Below are 18,705 nucleotides of genomic sequence, written 5' to 3'. Positions count from 1 at the left end.
GGCCCTTATTCTTCTATCTGTGTACTAATCCATGTAGTGTTCCCTCAACTGTTCTAGTTTTTTTTTTCCTAACTATTTTATTTCCATATATTTTAACATATCTAAAACCACACTCCATTCCCAGATTTTAAGGCTGTGGTTTGGCACTGCTGTATTTAATGACCTTACAATTTTTCAACTGTTATAAATAAAGATCACAGAGAAAGAAGCACAAGGAAACCTCAGTGATGGGACCTCCTAAATTTTCACCTTATACACCAACTCTTTGAACCCTCTTTTCTCACAGTTCTTCTACATCTACTTGCTTTTTGTGCAGCAAAACAGATTCCATCTCAAAATAATCTCACTGTGTCTTTCAATTCAAGTAAAATTGGAAAAGACAAATGATTAAACAATGCAATGACAGGAAATGTGGTGAAAAATGTCACCTTTACAGCTTGGGATTATTGTTAAATAAGGAAACACAAGTACTGTCTGTGACAACTGGACATAACACTCAGGTTGGGGCTTCACTCTTAAAAGACTTAACAAATGGAGATGGACAGGATATAGAGATTAATATACTGTTAAACATATCAACTTCCAGCCCAATTTAATTACTTATTTACATTTCTTTGTAGCAAAAAATCAAGAGCATTTCTCAAAATATTAAGCAAATCCTATCAAAATATCCCTTCTGGTGCACAAAATTTACCTTTTTTGGTTCCAACTACCCGAATCTTTAACAAGAATGCAAACTGTTTGTGGGATGTATTTTGGAAACCTGAAGTTCAATATTCCAAATTACACCCCAGAGCTTGGTCAGAGAAAGGTGCAGTCCCCTGGCACTGCCCTGGGAGGGTACATGGGGCATTTCTCTGAGAGCAACAAGTGGTAGAGCTGAGCCTTCCACTGCTTTAGGTGAAGGAAGTGATGCCCTGACTTTGACAAGGCTGGAAATGATCTCACATCTCCACAGATCAGCGTCTGAACCAGATGATTTCATTTCCTTTTCCCTCCTGTTCTTTTAGTTTTGAAGCTTTTCCCTGCAGTGAGGCTATGAGGGGTTTCTTAAAATTATTTTTTTTAAGAACATCATAAAATCCCAAGAACAGAAAACTTATTTATATATATATATTTTTAACAATCACATCAAATGTCACTTTATCAGCTCTCCAGCAAATAGAAGTACTGAACACACTGCCATGTATCAACCTCTAATCTGAATCTCGATATTTACAGAGAAATCCATGATTATTGCTCAGATGTAGAGTGCAGTTTGACTTATTTATGGTTCTCTCTGGAAACACCTCACCAGCTGCAAACCAGTAGCTGCTGCTGGTGGTAAATACTTGTTATTTGAGCACACTCTGCCTTCACCTTGATAATTTGCAGACTTATTATCTCTTGCAAAGTTAGCAAACATCACTTGTTAAGAGGGAAGAACTGTCAGGAAGTGAAACAAATGACCTGACTCCTTAAAAAAAAAAATCACCAAAAAAATCACCCAAACCAAAAATTCCCCCCAAAGAAACAAAAAACCTCCCCTAAAGCACATATGGCCAAAATGAAATAATAGAATCAGTTTCATAACCAACATGGGCAATTCCTGCCATGGGCAGAGACACCTTCCACTAGACCAGGTGGCTCCAGCCCCATCCAACCTGACCACACACATTATTTATGGCATAGGAAACACCCACACATGCAAGTGCTGCCATATATTCCTACATATATTTCCTTAGAACCACATTCTCCTCCTTATCTTGAACTCGACACAAAACCAAAATGTCATGAAAAATTATCTTTTGAAACATTAGAAAATATAAAGTCCATAACTGTCTTGTAGGTTATTTTAGAAAGCAGTGTCCATGTTTAGTGATTAAAATAAGGGAAATATTGGGGGCGGGGCAGGGAGTGCTCTTAAAACTACAAGTTCTTTTAGAAACACAGAGAAATTCATCAATTTCAAAATATTTTCATTTGATTCTTTTTGTTGCTAAACACTGATTTGTCAGCACTGGGAGAAGCATTTGGAAATGTAATTCCATTAAAAATAGGCTTAGTATTTGATATTCGAAATACACATGGGAAGGCACCTGTTAAAATTTGTACTGTAAGTTCAGCACTCATTTCCACAAATAAGAAGTACTGTAATTAAGCAATTATGGTTATAAATAAACATTTTACACCTGCAATGCAATCAACTAATAAGAAAACTCCCCATCTGAGTAAAGGAGGTGGGACACAAGTAGAACAAATTCACAAAATACACTCACAGATTCTCTGCTACTTTAAACCCAATGAATTTGCCAGGAGACAAAGCCACAGAAAACTTCATCATGTCCCTGGGGAAAGGCCTTTCCTTCCACTTTAACCATCTCATGGCAGTGTCTTAACTTCATGTGAACCAAAGAGGGGGAAGAGAAATAGTCCTCCCCAGCTCAGGTAAACTCAGCACCTCCAAATCCACGCAAAGGGCTTATTAGTTGAGTTTTGACATGTTGCTCACTGGTGACTCGAGTGAGGAGCTGCAAACATTGCACAATTAATTACCTCACCGAGCCAGAGCCTGCCCAGGAACTGCTGACAGCACAAAATCCCCGTCCCACTGCTCCTCCTGCCTCTCCCAATTTACAGGAGAATGGGAAATCATGAGCAATTGATACACTCTGTTAGCTCCTCTCATGGAGGGTGAGTTCACACGGAGCCTTAGGGGTATCTTACACACTTTAATGCTGAAAATAAAAGGTAATGTTCTTGGCAAAGAGCTGGGGGGATTAAATTTGGAAGGCTTGAAGCAGCTTTGAATTGTAGTCAATAAAAAAGAACCAAATAGTAATTTTGTAATTTAACTGTGCTGGTTATGCCCAATGAGTCAGACACTTGTGAAATAAACCATGTAAATAGAAAAATGGCTTAACTCTTTGTGCAGTGGCAGTGCCTTTGCTCCCTTCTTTTCCTTCCTTCTTTTCCTTCCTTCTTTTCCTTCCTTCTTTTCCTTCCTTCCTTCCTTCCTTCCTTCCTTCCTTCCTTCCTTCCTTCCTTCCTTCCTTCCTTCCTTCCTTCCTTCCTTCCTTCCTTCCTTCCTTCCTTCCTTCCTTCCTTCCTTCCTTCCTTCCTTCCTTCCTTCCTTCCTTCCTTCCTTCCTTCCTTCCTTCCTTCCTTCCTTCCTTCCTTCCTTCCTTCCTTCCTTCCTTCCTTCCTTCCTTCCTTCCTTCCTTCCTTCCTCCCTCCCTCCCTCCCTCCCTCCCTCCCTCCCTCCCTCCCTCCCTCCCTCCCTTCCCTCCCTTCCTTCCCTCCCTCCCTTCCCTCCCTTCCCTCCCTTCCCTCCCTTCCCTCGGGTTGCTGTTTCACTAACCCTCCAGCAGCAAGAAGAACACAAGGCTTTCTCATCAGCTCCACAGTGAGCCCATGATTAACCCCCACATGAGTAGCTGCCCTGCCACTACTTAAATTTTATATTTTTACAATTAAAACAGGAATTACTTTGGTTTCCATAATACCACTATACAAGATATACATTATTAACCACTTCCTTAATTGTAATAATTTTTATGATTTCTCAAATTACCGAACCATGAAATTTATTTTAAAGACTCCAAGCAGTTTCAAGTAGAGGTAAAACGAAATTATTTTTTCAAAGATGTGCCCATACAATTACCTCACAGTAGTAAATTATTCAGATTATGATTGTACTGATTTAATAGGGTCATAACCACATACAGCCTCATTTAGGAAAAAATAGAGAACACTTCAAAAACGAGGTCATTCTCCACTCACTGTCTTTACAATAACACTCTTGATTTTTGGCAGTTTCTCAGAAGTAGTTTGATTTTGGTGAAAAAAAAATAACTAAAGTTTATTTCAAAAGTGAAGGAACCCTAAAAAAACACCAACACACCACACTCCTCCATATGTTTTTACTGTTGAAATTCTTAAAACCCATCAGTCTTCTGGATTTAAAAACAAATTTAGTTCTTGGTTTTATAAGGAATGTGTGTTCAATTTATTCAGAAAATCCTGCCTGAACTATCTCAGATGTTTGCTGCTGTTGGTGCCTGCTGAGAATCCCAGTTTAGAGTTCAAGCCACTGTTTCTTTGCTTAAGAAGAGGTATTTAAACAGAAGACTAAGAGATTTTTCCTAAAATATGATGCCTAAAATGGAAGGAAAAAAAATCTAGACAATGTTACTGTAGATAAAATAGTGAGCAGGTCTTTAATAAAAGTGTTTTTAGGTGCAGTGAATACATAAATGCACGATACAACATAAGGCTCCTACAAATTTGTAACACACATTAATTATCTAATGGAGACACCCAACCTGAGACTTGTCTGCCTCCAGAACCTCCCTCAGGTCTCCCTCAGAACTCAGTCAGAGGTCTTAAGACCCCTTTACTTCTTCCCCATCATCATCCTCACACCACATGCCTCCTTTGGAGCTTCTCCAAGGCTCCTGGGCCTCCTGCTTTGACTACAAGGATATTTTATTATGTCCTTCTAAGTATGTGTCCCAAACAGGATGTCCTTCCTGAAATCTTTCTCCCTTGAAAAGAACATCAAACAAAATTTCAAGAATCTGATCAAGCATGAAAAAGGGGTTTGGTGACTGTTAAATTCTGTTTTAAAGTGTTAGAAACTATACAGCTCTATTAAAAATCTATATGCTACAAATCTTAAAGGCATCATCTGCCCCTTCAGAGGGGAAAGGCAGCCAGTGGTGATGCTCAGTGACCATCCCTGGAGGCAGCCCTGATGTTTAATGTGGCACATCTACAAGGATAACACATTTAAACTTCTCTGGTTTGGAAGGAAACAGCTGGGACTTCAGGATGAACAATTCCCAGAAATTTTAGTAGAGGCATCCTCAAATCTCTGTAAAATAAATGAAACCAAGCAATGATCCTCCTCAGTGCTCTCAATCAAGAGATATTCAACACTAAGATTTATCCATTTAAACACATCGTACTTCTCAATGGGGAATTGGCATCTCTGGTGCTGGAATCTAAAACATACCCTCAATTCTGAATATCCATTCATGAAACTACATTTATAAAATGGTGCACACATTCAAGAGACATGAGAGCTCATCTCTCCAGTTGATTATCTCCAGCATTATTCTGCTGCACTTAAAAATGAAAGCAAATGAAAGATTTATCTGCTTGATCGGTTGAAAACATTGCATAATGTTTTTTGTAAGGTTTGCCATCCCCATTTTGTTTTCATGTAACAGTTTTAAAGATAATATTGCACATTCTACCCTTTTGGCTGTGCCTTCTCTCCCCTCCCCCAGTCCTGTTACTAGAATTTTCCATGCTCCAAGTGGAAAAATAGGCATCTGAACATGATGGTCTTAATCTACTCCATCCATTTTAAATTTTTTGCCCCTTCCACTGAACTGAGTGACCCTCCAGCTCCCTTCAGTTTTGAACTAGCAGAAAATGTCATTACCTTTCAATAAATCCTTTTCCCCCATAGGTCACTTCTATTTGAAATGAACAAAATCTGTCCCTGGTATAAATTCTTGTCATATTCAGCTAGTCTCTGATTCAAAGACAGACATAAGAAAGGCAGATATCAAGTTCCACTCCATGAACCAAGAAATTCAGATAAAATAAGAAAAAAGAAAATAAGGGTAATATGCAAGGGAAATGAGGAGTTCTGTGGGAGAGCTGGGGGGTGCAAAGGAAAGCACTGTGGTGCAATATGAGGGGAAGAAGTAACAGATTATAAGAGACAGAGAATAGTTCAGGATGATGTGGAAATTTCTGAAGACCTTTGCCCTTATGAATCATGGATGGAAGAACCAGTTGAGACTGCATGGACTGCCAACTAGCAAATAGAATTTCATGGATGGTAATGCTTGCAGGGACAGGCCAGCAAGGCCGACCTCACTGGGTGCTTTGCTAAGGTAATCAGTTTGTTTGTTTGGCCAAGAGGTGCTTGCAAATGTTTCCTTTTGCTTGCCTGGCACCCAGGGCCTCTGCAGAAAGCTCCCTGCAATGTCCTCCTGCCATTTAGTCCAAGCCTTCCCAGCATCACTGGAGAGACCCTTCAAAGGTAGGGTTTGGGGGGAATAAAAAGTCAAGTGAACAAAGTCACTTGGTGAACCCTCAGATAATTTTATTTTTAGTAATTACTCAGAGTACAGTGGTGAAAGCCTCTCTTTGCACACTCTTCCATAGCCTTTCCCACTCGAAGTGTTGGTTTTAATTTAGCTCCACTTGTGCCAGGGCAATCCCACGTGGGAGTTAAGGCTTGGCAGGACAACACTATGAAACTGCACAACAGGTTAATTCAGACATTCTTCAGTGAAAAGCATCAAAGAAAGGGCAGCCTGCACTTTGCTGGTCGAGTGGACTCTGCCCCAAGTCGTAACTTAGGTCAACAGCACTTTCTGGTGGGGATTAATCCATCTTTTGAACAAAGTGAGTTATTTCTTGTCAAGGACAATCCTTATTCATGTGGCTGTCAGGGCTTTGTGCTGGCAGAGGTACTTCAGTTAAGAGGCTGTAATTCGAGAAGGTCTTTTTTTCACTCCTGTTCCTCACCACTGCTTGTTATATGCAGGAATTAGGTACAACAAGGCCTTCTAAAAACTACTGTCCCTACACACAAAGTTTATAAAAGTTTGGGAGTTTTTTTGTGAGTAGAGGAAGAAGAGACAGTTGAGCTGAAAAGTATAAAATATTCTGGACTGAAAAACACGTGAAAAATACTTTGCAGTAAATCTTGGAGGAACTGTTTGTTTGTAAACAACTGAATCCATCACAGCAAAGATCTATGCAATGTCCTCATATTTATGCACAAAAAGTTGCATAATTTGAGGCACATCAGATCTACTGAGCAAATCTTATAGGATGCAAGCACTTGTATTTCTTCTCAGACATCTCAGACAGAAATAGTGCAGCCCTCCCTGGGGTACTACACGATGATTTAAACTTCTCTGTACCTGAATTACTTGAGCCATAAATAATATTTGCTTAGTCCTCAGAGGAGTGGCGCCTCATTAAATAAGAGCATTATAATTATTATGATCAGTTGTTTGAAGAAGTGATCAAAGAATTACCAGCAATCAGCAAGTCCTTCTAGACTGGGAATTAAGAGAGATTTGCACAGTGACACCAGGCAATCACTGACACAGTTGAAGAAAGAAAAACAGAGCACTTGATTCAACAACACAGAGAGTGTGGATCTGGCTACTGAGAATCCTCTCTCCTTCTTTGGAAAGGAGACTTAGGGCAAAGTGGAATTCTCATGTTCCTCAGTTGGGAGTGTGTTTTCCTGGAATCTACAGGAGCTCAATGCCTCTCCAATTCCTCCCTCCCTTGACAAAGTATTTGGATAATAATTATTGCTTACCCTGAGTGTCCTTGTGGCAGGAAGGCTCCAACCCAAGCTCCTTGGGGCAGCCATAATTTACAATTCCTCATTTACAAATAGATTCTAAAGTCAAGTCATTGGTTCTGTATCAGTTTAGGCAGAGACTGAGAAGGTTCATTTACAGTTCTCATATGTACTAAGTACATATCCCTTAAAGCAAGATGATTTCAGAAACTCTCACTGCATCTATACCCCATTATCCACTAATTGGTACCACAAATTCATGATATTCCCCCCTCCCATACCAGAATATGGTTTTTCCTCCCTCCTTCAAATTCAACATTTTTGACCAAATCTCTGTTGAAAAAGAACACTTTTTTTTCTTGCCTGAGAAGCAGATCTTTCCATTTCACATGGTCTTTGGACATGAAATTAAAAAGAAACACACTGAAGAAAATAACAACCCCTACCAGAGCATGCACCTTCTCTCCTTCCTTACTGTCCTACACTAGTGCTTTGTCCACTGATAATTCTACATAACATAAAAAGAAGTTTTAATTAAGATTTAAAAGGCTAGATTGTATTAACTGAAGCCTCCCATCTGCTAAATTAAAGAAAAAAAAAAGCTTGAAAATTTTTTGAACATCTTAAATTTTCTTTTAGCATCTTGGGTCCAGTTTCAAAGACAAACAAAGGTGAATTAAACAAGAAGGAAAACTTCAGGAGAAGTTGCTAATTGCAATAGTTAATTGCAACACTGAATTTTGGGAGTATAGTGTGACGTCCTGATGAGAGAGTTGTATTTTTGAATCTGCTGCAGAAAGCTCAGACCATCTTTAAGACACATGGGCTGCCACTTCTAAACCCTGGAATTCAACCATCAAAAAGATAATTTCTGTAGAAACAGATCCCTAATCTTCAGCTGATGTACTGAACACACCAGGCACAAAATTCAAAGTTCTATTATTTCTGTGCTGCACCTTTATCTGCATTTAAAAGCACAAACAAACCACTGTAGAGCTGCTGACTGAACATATAATAAACAACAAAGTTATTATTGTCCTGCTCCCACTCATTGACTGTTTACCTCCATATCCCTTCAATAATGTGTTTAAGCACATAGTACTGAACTAATTAACAAAAAGCTCTCCATGATGAATTGTACAACATAGTTATATGAATTTTAAAAGCTGGGAAATACTCATCCAGAGACAGGAGATACAATAATATGAACCTTAGAAATCAAAACAGCAAAACATTCTGCCTGTGCCATTGTCTGACCTCGGGGTCTCTGGTTTACTGTAACAATTCTGGACTGACATGAATAAACCAATTGTTGATATTTCATTGTGTCCCAGCCTGGACTCAGTTTCTTTCACTTGTCTTCCAGTAAGTTATGTGGCATTAAAAAAAAAAAAAAAGGAAAAGAGAAGATGTAGCTGATTGTTTCCTCTATCAGTTACTGTGGAGTATCAGGCCGGAGGCTCCAAACCTTTTCTCTCAGATGAAAGTTTTCCTTGTCTCAAGATACCAGGAGATATCTGGAGCTGCAGGATTAAAGCATGGGGTGACAATGCCACTCATCCCACACACACAAAGGCACAGCATTTCTGTTTAGGGACTGGGAAACAATTAGAGATGGGGGACCAAACCACCACAAACCAAACCACAGCTTCTTTCAAGACCTAAATTAATTCATTTAGTTGCCTGTTTCAATAAAGCCAAGCAATGCTTGAAATAAGGTCCTTTGCCACTTCTCCCCTGCTGATTTGAAAAGGCAAAACTCAGTAACTGCAATAAAATATTACACTGCCCACTCAATATTCTGCTTCAGAAGACTATGTATGAAATGTCCTGCAACAACTACAAGTTCCTTAGCTTATATATTAGATTACAATATTTGATAGGGATAAAAACTTCAGAAAGTTTGAGGAGCAGCTTAGCATGTTGCTTTCTGAGGAAGCACGAGCTAAATGAAACAAAATCTCATCAGTGTTATCTGTAATAATCTGTAATGACTACTGTTAATAACTCTAATACTGGAAGAATACTTAAGCTAAGCTTCCTGAGATAAAGCCAGTTGAATCAAGTAGGGAATATTCCCTCTTGTGCACTGGAGGGAACAAGTGACATACTATTTGTCTGATTTATCATAGAATAGAATCATGGAATGGATTGGGTTGGAAAAGACCTCTGAGATCATCGAGTCCAAGCCTTGGTCCAGCTCCAGTCCCTTTACCAGATCATGGCACTCAGTGCCACAGCCAATCTCAGGTTAAAAACCTCCAGGGATGGGGAATCCACCCCCTCTCTGGGCAGCCCATTCCAATGCCTGGTTAGATTTAGAGGAGGAATAAGGAAACAAAACCCCTTGTCTAAGTTTCAACCACTGAATGTGCACTAGATTTGACTGTACCAGAAGTACAAAAAGCAAGTCTGATAAAAACTGGATGAAGGAACTAGGCACTGGGAAGTTCTGCTTCACAAACTGGCCACAGATACTGCTCAGCTGAACAACACCTGAGCCCTGCATGGGAATGAGGGACAGCAGAGAAATTCAGCTCCTCAGAGTGTCTCTGCCAGGACATCACCTCCCAGGGAAGGTGGCACTGCCACACCATCTGCTCTCTGCCATGCTGCACACACTCCTGGGCCGCAGTGGCACTGCAGAGCACAGGGACAGCAGGTACAATGTACAGCTCACCATGTGACCTGTGACAAACCTGCCACCCCTCCACCCCTCCAGCCCTGCTCAGTGTCTCCTTGGGCTGTAACATGATCCACCACCAGGGCCACTAAAACGAATAAGGAGCAGTTTGCCAGTTAAAACACTGCAAATGGCAAGGAGCAAATCCAAATGTAGCCTCATGCTATTCCCTGTTTTTAGGCCACTGTGTGCCCCCATCCATGGCATGGGCTCTATACATTAGCCTCTCTTAACCTGCAAGTAAAACAGGCCATTTAATACTGACAGAGGGAGGAATGAAGTTAAAAATAAATTTTAAAACTTTGCTTGGCTTTAAACATTTATGCAGCTATTAAGTGCTGGGAAATGACAACTTGATGTAAAACTCAACTGCCATTTTCTGAACTTTTTCACTGCCTTAAAATTTTGCTTACTGATCAGAGAAAATACACAATAATGTTTTGCTGAATAATAAATGTCTAATTTTTAATAGTTCCTGGCAAATCAAAGCATGGGTGAAAGTTCTATTAGGTTACAATTCAGTGCTGTTAATTTAAGTAGGGGTGCTGCAGGAACAACATCAAACAGCATCTGAATATCAAATTAGTGAATTGCAAATAGATTTTGTACAAAATATTTCAGAACTGTAATAATGGCAGCTCTTGCCCTCTTTGCTTCATTACACCCATACGCCAGTTTCTCACTAGACCTGGATATTTACATGTATTTTAACCAGATTTATTCACAGTTGAAAAATTTGAATTATTTCTTAAAGAACTCTAATGATCCCCCTGAAAAGCCTGAAAAGGAGCTGAACAAATTGGTGCTCTGGCACAGTGTGGAAGTTTATGAGTGCCACACTGAGAGCATTGCTCCAAATGGCATCTGTTATTCCATCCTGAATAACAAAAACAAAGGAACACAACACATTTAATATGCAATCTGTGTGCTAACCAAAAGAGTTCTTAATAGAAATTTTAAAGGGAAAGACAGACTATTTATGATATTCTAATGCAACCTCTGGATGACACAGAGCCCAGAATTCCTCCAGTAATTCAAGCCCTGAAGAAAGTGCCTCTTTCCTGCTAAATAAGTTAACACTGTCAACCCCAATAAAACGTGCCTGAGAATAGAGCATCTTTTTGCTTCATTTACTTTTTCATTTCATGAACAGGCACCACTGATGTTCTCAGTACAGCTTGTGAAGTGGGTCTAATTAAAATCCTTTTAGTCTTACAGTGAACTGAGTAGAAAATAGAATAAAATTATTACAGGATTTTAAGGTTTTGATACTGGAGGAGAAGTCACGCAAAAGTAGAGCCAGAAATGCACACACTTGAGGCTTTTACTTTTCACACTAAAATGTAGACAATAAAATAATACTTGGCTTTCAAATTTTCCATATTTTTCCATCAGATTTCTCACTGCTCCTTACATGAATATTTAAAATCCTTTCATTTGGAGTACTTGAGATTCTCTTTCAAATGAACAAAATTATTTTCTAGAGAACAGAGAAGCATTTGAGATGGCAATTTTACAGACAAAGCCTTACTTCAAAAATATCCAAGAGATTTCTTCAATAAGTCCCACATATTTTATGAGCAGTTGCATTAAAACATGCATATAGATACTGTATATTGCTCAAATATATTCCTAAAATTTTTAGCAAACACTTCAGTTACCATCAGTGGGCACAACTCTGCAGCAAACCCAGACATGCAAGGAAACACCAATTCAAACTCTGACTATGTAATATCACATATATTTAAACTGAGAGTTACATTTGAGCTGTTCTACAAACAATAAAACAGCTGAACCAATACAGCAGCCACAATAGGTTGCATTAAGATCATTATTAGAGCTTAACTAAACATCATTAGGACATGATTTCATTCTTTGGCACAAAATCTACGTGCTGGAGCAAAGCTGCTCGAGCAGCTCGAGCTGGTCCATGTTCTGTGCCCTGACATATAAACCACCATTTAAATGCTTTGGTGACAGTCTAACTCAGAGCAAGTGTTTTACTTCTTGGGAAGAGTGAAACCCACAAAAAAGTTTTTATTATCATAAGCCTCTGTTGATGGGGTCATGAAATGATGAAGCTTTTAGGTTACAACCACAACCGTCCAGTGGTGCAACTCTGTGACAGGAAAACAAAGCTCTTCCAGGGCTCCCATGGCAAACCCAGCTCATCCCTGGGTTGAAGAGCTGAACACAGACAATAATGAGAGGGACACAGGGTTAGCTGGGGACAGAATGAAAGTTTCTGGCTCTTGGCAAAGGTTTGGTTTTCAGTCTACAGAGTAAACAAGCACTGCAAATATTGTGCAGGCAAAGGTCATGCAAAACCTAAGCAGAAACCTCTTAGTGTGAAGCTGAAATACACATTGACTTTATTTTTGTGGAAAATTGAGGAAAACCACGGATTCTTCCCAGAGACATATGCAACTAAAGATTTGCAGTTATTCTCAGAGGTGCAGGTCTCATTTGAAGGGGCTCCCCTTGCCCAGCCCCATGCCCACACTGCACTGCTGCCCTGCCTGGCTGAGGCTGCCTGGGCATTGCTGCTTTCAGAGATCCCACCTCCAGACAAGATACTTCTCCATTTGGCTTTATATCCAACAACCACAGTGCTCAGTTTCGGGATTAATAAGGGAGTTTTGAATATTTACTCTCTGAATATTATAAGTTTTGTCCTTTTTAATATGTGTTATCGAAGTGCCTCAGGCTTTGGCTTCACACAACATCAAAGCTGTTGCTCTGAGCAAAGGGCTGTCTCCCATCATCTTCAGCACAAAGTAAATTGCTGTTGTTGTGAAGGTGAATTCCATGATCTCTAGCCCTGAGACACACCATTACACTACACTGAGACTTCTCCACAGAGAGAAATAAATACAGCAATTTCCATTAGCATTCCCTCACATGCTCTGCATTTTGGGACAGTATTTCACAGATCTAAACATGATCAACATGAAGGTTACAGAAAGTGGGATGGGTAAAGCACCACATCTTTCAGCCTTGAGAAGCAACAGCAGAACATTGCAAGGATGAGACAACCAACTGTGCAATGGAACAACTGATGGCATGCAAACATTCAACAAAAAGTGTAATATTTGAATAGCAATTAATACCTGATCTGAGTTCAAAGCTTGATCTAATATGTGGAGGATCAAATCCAAATAGTTTGCTTTCTTGATGAGTATTTTAATTAGATTAAGTTTCTCATTATTTTCCAAATGTTAAATATATATGATGTCTGAGGCTGCTAAATAATATCCAAGTTTTTCACACAGGAATACTGAGGCACAAAGCCTGTAATTGATTTTTGTGACAGTAACCAACCAGCTCAGTCAAGTTTGGAACACCTTTACTTCACACATTTTACAGAAATCAAAGACTGAAGGGACCAAATCATCTGGTCTGACATCCAGCACACAGGCCATTAAATTAGTCACAATACACCTTAGAGAGGGCAGGGGAAGAGGTGGAAGAAAGTGAAAAGGCAAAACCAGAGCAGGGCAAATAACAAATGCTGCTGAAGGACAAGGTGTCCCTGCTGAGGACAAGGTGTCCCCTGCTGAAGGACAAGGTGTCCCCTGCTGAAGGACAAGATGTCCCCTCCTGAGGACAAGGTGTCCCCTGCTGAGGACAAGGTGTCCCCTGCTGAGGACAAGGTGTCCCCTGCTGAAGGACAAGGTTTCTCCTGCTGAGGACAAGGTGTCCCCTGCTGAGGACAAGGTGTCCCCTGCTGAAGGACAAGGTTTCTCCTGCTGAGGACAAGGTGTCCCCTGCTGAAGGACAAGGTTTCCCCTGCTGAAGGACAAGGTGTCCCCTGGTGAAGGACGTGTCCCCTGCTGAGGACAAGGTGTCCCCTGCTGAGGACAAGGTGTTCCCTGCAGAAGGACAGGGTGTCCCCTGCTAAGGACAAGGTGCCCCTGCTGAAGGACCAGGTGTTCCCTGTTGAGGACAAGGTTTCTCCTGCAGAAGGACAGGGTGTCCCCTGCTAAGGACAAGGTGCCCCTGCTGAAGGACAAGGTGTTCCCTGTTGAGGACAAGGTTTCTCCTACTGAAGGACAAGGTTTCCCCTGCTGAGGACAAGGTGTCCCCTGCTGAAGGACAAGGTTTCTCCTACTGAAGGACAAGGTTTCTCCTGCTAAGGACAAGGTGTCCCCTGGTGAAGGACAACGTGTCCCCTGCTGAAGGACAAGGTGTCCCCTGCTGAAGGACAAGGTTTTCCCACTTGTTCCCCTGTAATCCTGACACTGTGAAAGTACTTTTGATTTAGGGAAAACATAATATAACCAAAGATGTCCTTTCATAGCCCAAGGGATGGCAGAACAATATGAAACTATGCATGGGGGAAAAAAATATAACCTTGAAAAAAATAATTTTTGCTACATGGAAGTGAAAGAAGTATGATCAGTTCAGTGGGATTTTATACAGAACAATAGAATGGAGCTTTCATCCCCTAATAACTGAGCCCAAAATTTATGAGATATAAATAATCATCACAAACAAAATGATCATTCATGTATGTTTGCCTTAACTATCCCTTCTGGTTTTCAAATCTCATGTGTAACTCTTGATGCAGATTTTCTCCTTCTAGACAAAAAATTTGTTTCCAAATTTTGAGTTCTCATCTCAGGATGAACTAGAATAACTTCATTCTGCATCTTGAATTTCTCCTCTGCATTAAAACCAATCATCTCAAATCACCCCAGACACCTTCACTGATCAATTCATCCATTGTATTCATTGCATGACACTTCAGGGATTCTCCAGTATCGCTTCTTGTTGCACAGTTAATATTTTATTGTGCTGCAGAAATACCAACTGCAAAAGCAATTTCTGAAAGGCAGAGATGTGCAATTAATACAATGTAATAAATAACTTCATTTGTTGAATTTGTTGAATTCATTTGTTGAATTTGTTGAATTGGTTGAATTCAGGGAGCAATGTCTCTAACAAATACCAGAAAAAAACCCTGTTCTACAGAAGCTGTAACTGTTCATTGGAAATTTTGCTGAGCACTGTAGGACAGCTATTTAATCTTCTAAGCTAAAGGAAATAATAACAATTAAAAATCCCCATCAGCAATTTTCTTTTTGAAGAGCACAACATCGACATTAAGAGATGAACTACTCAGGGATCAGTGAAACTCAGAAGGTGCATCAGCTCAGATGATTCTGAATATATTTAAGATTCTGATTTTAATTCCCCACTATTTACAGATTTACCAATTAATCTTAGTTACTTCCTGAGTCAACATGCTGATCCAAAAAGACTTAAGCCATCCCCAGAATCCAAAGACTGCAAATATGAGTTTCAGAATCTGGGAGTTCTCTTGTACTTTATTTAAATTTACAATCTATTGCAGCAAAGGTAGAAATCAGGACTATTGCAGACAGGATAGGAGTAATTTCCTCCTTTGCTCATCTCCCTGTTTGTAAAAGAACATTGAAATACTTTAGTTCCATGTGTTGCTTTAAAGTAGATGGACAGGGTGACTTCTTAGCTCCTTTGCCAAGGTATTTTCTATATAAAAGTTGCTACTTGCACCTCACATTTTCACTATGCAGAGAGTGGGGTTTTCCCCCTTCATCATCAGGGAATAGAAGCACAGCAGTTCCAAGTCTTGTGTGGCACACCAGAATTCAACATAGTGCTGGACTAAAGCTCATTCCTCTGCACTTCAATCCACACAATAACATAATTTTCTTTCACAGTAAAGCAGTATTTTGGCTTAACTTCATGGAATCTGGCAAAGACATTCTAAGTATCATGGGTTAAATACAACATGATTTTGCTGGGGGTTTTTTGCAATTTTTTTTTAATTTAAGGCAATTTCTAATTCAGTTTTTCTTCAAAAATGCTCTGTGGACACCCCACAATCAATTAAGCAAAACATTGTCCAAGCAGGGCTTACATATACTCCCTAAAAATAAAAGAAGCTTCACAGTTTAAATTCTTCCTCAAAGCACTTTAATAATTCTGCTTGAAAATATGAACTGCTTTTGTTTATAAGTCATTTATGACACATATTCCATTTTCAAGAGCCACCAGTTGGATTCCAGCAAACAAACCCAGCCTGGCCATTCCTCCAGAAGGGCAAAAGGAAGGTCCCAGTGTTGCCATCAGACTCCAACCCTCTCCCAACCCTGACATTACAGAGGTTTTAACAGATAAAGGAAAGAAACAGCAGCTGACAGGAACTTGGTAATGAAAAACAGTGAGAAATGGGGAAACCTACTTTAGTCTGTGAAGTTATAACAATTTGTTTAGAAAACAGTGGAGAAAAAAAATCCCCAGTAAATACTTTGGAAAGTGCTGGATCAATTTGCAAGTGCTGAAAGCACAGCAGCCTCAGAGACTCAGGGACATTTGGATTAAGCAAGAGACACACAATTAAGCTGCATCTCAAGCTAAAACCCTGAAGGCTCCACATTTCATCCCAGTCAAGCACTGCTGTTTGCTGGCACTATTTTCTTTGCAAATATGAGTAATGTGGGCCCTTTAGTCACTATTAAGCAGTAATCTGGGGAAATCAACCCTTCCAATAATCTTATACTCCAATTTAGGGCACTCTGAGACCACATAATGAATAACACTGTCGCCAGTTCCCTCCTCTAATGACACATGACATACGCCTGCACTGCTCTTTTCAGTGCAAATCCAACTGGTTGGCTTCTTTTTTAGGAAAACCTGGTTTATTGTATTCATTTCAGTTTGTTTCTTCACTCATTAGATGAAGGAGTAAATTTCTGCTTCTTAAGCAAGATATTCATTGCCAACTTTGCATCCAGAAAGCAGCTGATTGCTTTGAAATCCAAACCAAAGAGTTTTTTCAGGTAAGTAACACCATGTGAGGTTACAAGTTATTCATGACTGGTAAAAAATCTATTTTCACCATAAATTAGAGAGCTAATTAAGAGACCTTCCAGTGTTCTTGCTCCTCCTGGATGGATTTTACCTGTGACTAAGGTCTGCCACTGAAGAATTTGCAAGAATGATTCCCCTGTTGGCAGAGGGAGAAAAGCTTTTACAGATAATCCTGTTGGATGCCAGACTAAAATCAAGCCATTTATCCAGTTTTATGTCTTATGACCTGTTTGTCAATAACATACACTGGAGTAATGTTCTAAAGAATGCAGCAAATTCCAATCTGTGCTGACTATGGAAGAAAACAACAACCTGCAACTGAAAAAGGCTTTTAAAGATGCTCAAAGACTTCAAGAAGTAAAGTCTCTATTAGATCAGTCCAAAATTAGGGCTTTCTCAGTTATATCTCTGCCTTTTTTTGTTTGTTTGTTTATCTGCTGCCTAAATTTATAGTTGTGGTATCTCCACTATACCCAGTACACGTGTAATGGTGAATTTCACAGAACATACACATGGAAAACACAATTTTGTGCAAATAGATGACCTTTGATGTTAAAAGATATACAATTATAGACTTTTTTGACTCCTATTGCTATAGACCTGTGAGAAATTAATTTCCACTGAAGACACTGAACAGCCATGCCCACTTGTGTGAAATCTATAAAGTCCCACATATATAAATATATTGTGTGTAAATACACTGGCTATTCCCTTACAGAATCCCAGATTAAGGCATGGTCACTCTGCACCTACAAATTGTGGGGCAGGTTCCTGAACTGTTAAAAGTGTGGCCATAAGAAGGATGCTTCCCATGTTCTGAATGCCTGATGCACCTTCACAACTGGGCTCAGGGATGAACATTCTTAGAATCAACTCCTGCCTCTCCTTCGCCTTCCCCCAGTGGAGCAGAAATCCCTTCCCAGGACACTGCAGGGGAAGGAAAACTCCACTCTGGAAAACAAGCATTTGCTAATGCAGAGTTATCATCCAGAGCCCCTAGGCTGGGAAACAGGATACAAAATAATGCTGAAATCATTCCCTTTTCTCGATTTTATAGAGGAACTGAACTTACTAGGATCTATCCACAAGGATTACAACTTTGTTTCAGGACTTTAAAGCAGGGCTTTGTTTCATTTGCTACTATTTTCTATCTTACTTGAGAGCTGCATTATCCATGTTTCCTGAGTCCTACATTTTCATCCTGCAGGGAAAAAAACCCCAAACACTTCAGGAGAGATCTCAGCTAGTGAATCTTAAGTACAGTATTTAATGTTACTATGTTTAACTAAACGCATTTTGCCTTTGCTTGATTTTCTCTTCCTACTTCCACAACAGAAAATTCTAAATGTTTTTAAAATAATGCTCTTCACTAAGTTGCATCCAAACACCACGTAAGTGAGTGGCTAAATGAGCAATATGTGCTGTGCTCAAATCACACACATTATTTACATTTACCAGGAAAAAAAGGGGACCACAGTGTACAAACACAGGCACATCAATAAACATGAATACTGTTCCCACAACCAATGTCAACAGAGCAAAAGTCTGTCTGTAAAGTGAAAATAAATGAGATACAAAAGGTTTCACGCAGGCACACACTCCAGATTAAATTTGCAGTATATGAACCTATTGGACAAGCAGTGGGGTCAGGCTGTGAAATCACAGGAGCTTAATTTCTCATGAAATCAGACTGAAACAGGAAAGAGAACTCAAGTAGTCAAATAAGAAATATAACCATTGGGTTCTGATTATTTCTAAGACTCCGGGCAGTTAAATGCCTCCCTGACATCCGAGCCCGTCAGATCTCGGAAGCTCAGCAGGGTCAGCCCCGGATTAG

General features: G+C 39.8%; 1 protein-coding gene across 25 annotated transcripts in view; it reads right to left on the bottom strand.

Annotated features, from left to right (window-relative positions):
• RBFOX1 (RNA binding fox-1 homolog 1) overlaps positions 1-18,705 on the bottom strand; it is a 795,203-nt gene that overhangs the window by 435,780 nt on the left and 340,718 nt on the right. The window contains exon 1 of one of the 25 annotated variants that reach the window (XM_071570948.1): positions 2,259-2,441. The exons of the other annotated variants lie outside the window; for them this stretch is intronic. The gene's annotated coding sequence lies outside the window, so the exon portion shown is untranslated. Of the gene's footprint in view, positions 1-2,258; positions 2,442-18,705 lie in introns of those variants that run through there. 25 annotated transcript variants of the gene reach the window in all.

This window comes from Pithys albifrons, chromosome 16, assembly GCF_047495875.1.
Source record: "Pithys albifrons albifrons isolate INPA30051 chromosome 16, PitAlb_v1, whole genome shotgun sequence".
NCBI lineage: Eukaryota > Metazoa > Chordata > Aves > Passeriformes > Thamnophilidae > Pithys > Pithys albifrons.
The sequence above is the reverse complement of the archived record's forward strand: the minus strand, read 5'-3'. Positions and strand labels throughout refer to the sequence as shown.